We start from the raw sequence: 1,877 nt of genomic DNA on the forward strand, positions 1-1,877 counted from the left end.
CCCCCCTCCCACCTCCCCTAAGCCTCGTCTTTCTGTTGTCGTGATTTATGCGGGAGCACCATGAGACTATGTCATGGTCAAGGTCAAATCACTAAGGTATGCGCGTGGTGGATGAAGATGTCGGGGCGGAGAAGGTTTATAGTAAAACTCTGTGGTCGGAGTTCACAGCAGGAATGTTAGTACTGACGTATTGTGTAAGTTACGGGGAATTGATAATTTCGTCAATGTGTATCATATCAAATCTGGCCCGGGTAAGATTTACTGGTTTCATTCCAATAGACGGTATGGATTTCGGCACTTCTATCACCTATTGTGTTGTAAGTGCCGTAGAAATCTTACTAAATCTAAAAAGACGGTATGGATATTCTGGATTCTTTTTCGACAGCGAAAGTTGTAAATCTGCGTGACTTTGTGTTTGAGAACATTTCGGTCGTAAAGCTAAATGATGACGCCAGAGTTATTGAGTGGATAGCGTCAGCAAAAGTTGCCACCTGTCACATGAATTAGCCATCCGATTACTAAAACATAAATCTGAGCATAAACACACATACTTGACATACCCTTTTCTTCTTTCATCTGAGTCTTGAAATATTAGTATATTTACTCACGTCCCCTTATCCTTAGATTGTCTGAAGTAACAAGGCACCTGAAGAAGGGAAACAGCAAAAAGAAATGGATGCGTTGTGTTTCTCATGCATTACTTTCTCTACCTGTGTCATCTTCTGGCTCAAATAGAGAGAAGTGCTATTGATCTTTTTTTGTGTGCGGATTCTTTTTTGGATTTGTTGCTGTTGATGTTGTAATTGTTGTTGTTGTTGTTATTGTTGTTGTTGTTGTTGTTGTTGTTGTTGTTGTTGTTGTTGTTGGTGTTGGTGTTGTTCTTGTTGTTATTATTGTTGTTGTTATTTTTGTTGTTGTTGTAATTGTTGTTGTAGTTGTTATTGTTGTTGTTGTTGTTGATGTTGTTGCTTTGAGTAAAGAGAAGCGCATCAACGGTAACGGTCACTTTATTTGATTGAAAAAAAAAAGAAAAAACAAGAAATTGACGAAGAGGAACAAAAGAGAGAGCAAAAAGTAAGACCCACCAGTGCCTTGTACCTTATCTGTGTCGCCTCTAACACGAGCCACTTGCCATCTTTCTGCCTGCACATTCACAACACCACCACCTCCTTTCCCTATCATTTCCCCCCTACCCCCACTAATCAACTACTCCGCCTTTTAAAGATAATGAAGCCCCACTACTACCGTCTTTCTTCATTTCCCAAATCCTCAAACCACGATATTATCATTCTATTCTATCTCATATCTTTCCTCATCTCTCAGGGCAGACCTTTATTCTGTAGGACATAAATGACGGCTATCATTTACCTCTCAGCGATCAGTACCCTGCCGTAGACACAAGAGACTCTCCTCTCTGACACAAGATACAGCCCTGGGTGTTTTCAAGAGGCCGCTAATGAGTCGCTTCAGCACAGCCGGAGAAAGAACTTGTCAGCCTGCAGTCACCTCCCTTGTCTCTGTGTCTTTGTGTCAGGGGACGATAACTTTTGCTGTTTATGGTAATCCGCGCACTCTCTGATTTCAGGATCATTTTCAGTTTCATGTCATATTGTTGTATGTTGGGATTTTTACGTCGTCACTGACCTTGGCAATAACGGCTTCCCTTGGGAGTGTGTTTTCCATCAGTGCGGCGTCTCGTGACAATGATGGAAATAAGACAGCAGCTCAACGCCTCAAATCTTCCCTGACTGTCAAATTAAGATTGCAAAGATAACCTCACATAATGATATATATAGTGAACACAATGAGCAGAGGGAAAACATTGTTGAACGAAGTGATGTATTATTCCTTCTTCTTTCTGTGTTTTTTTTTTTTGG

The sequence above is a fragment of the Aplysia californica genome, unplaced genomic scaffold (assembly GCF_000002075.1).
Source record: "Aplysia californica isolate F4 #8 unplaced genomic scaffold, AplCal3.0 scaffold00109, whole genome shotgun sequence".
Taxonomy (NCBI): domain Eukaryota; kingdom Metazoa; phylum Mollusca; class Gastropoda; order Aplysiida; family Aplysiidae; genus Aplysia; species Aplysia californica.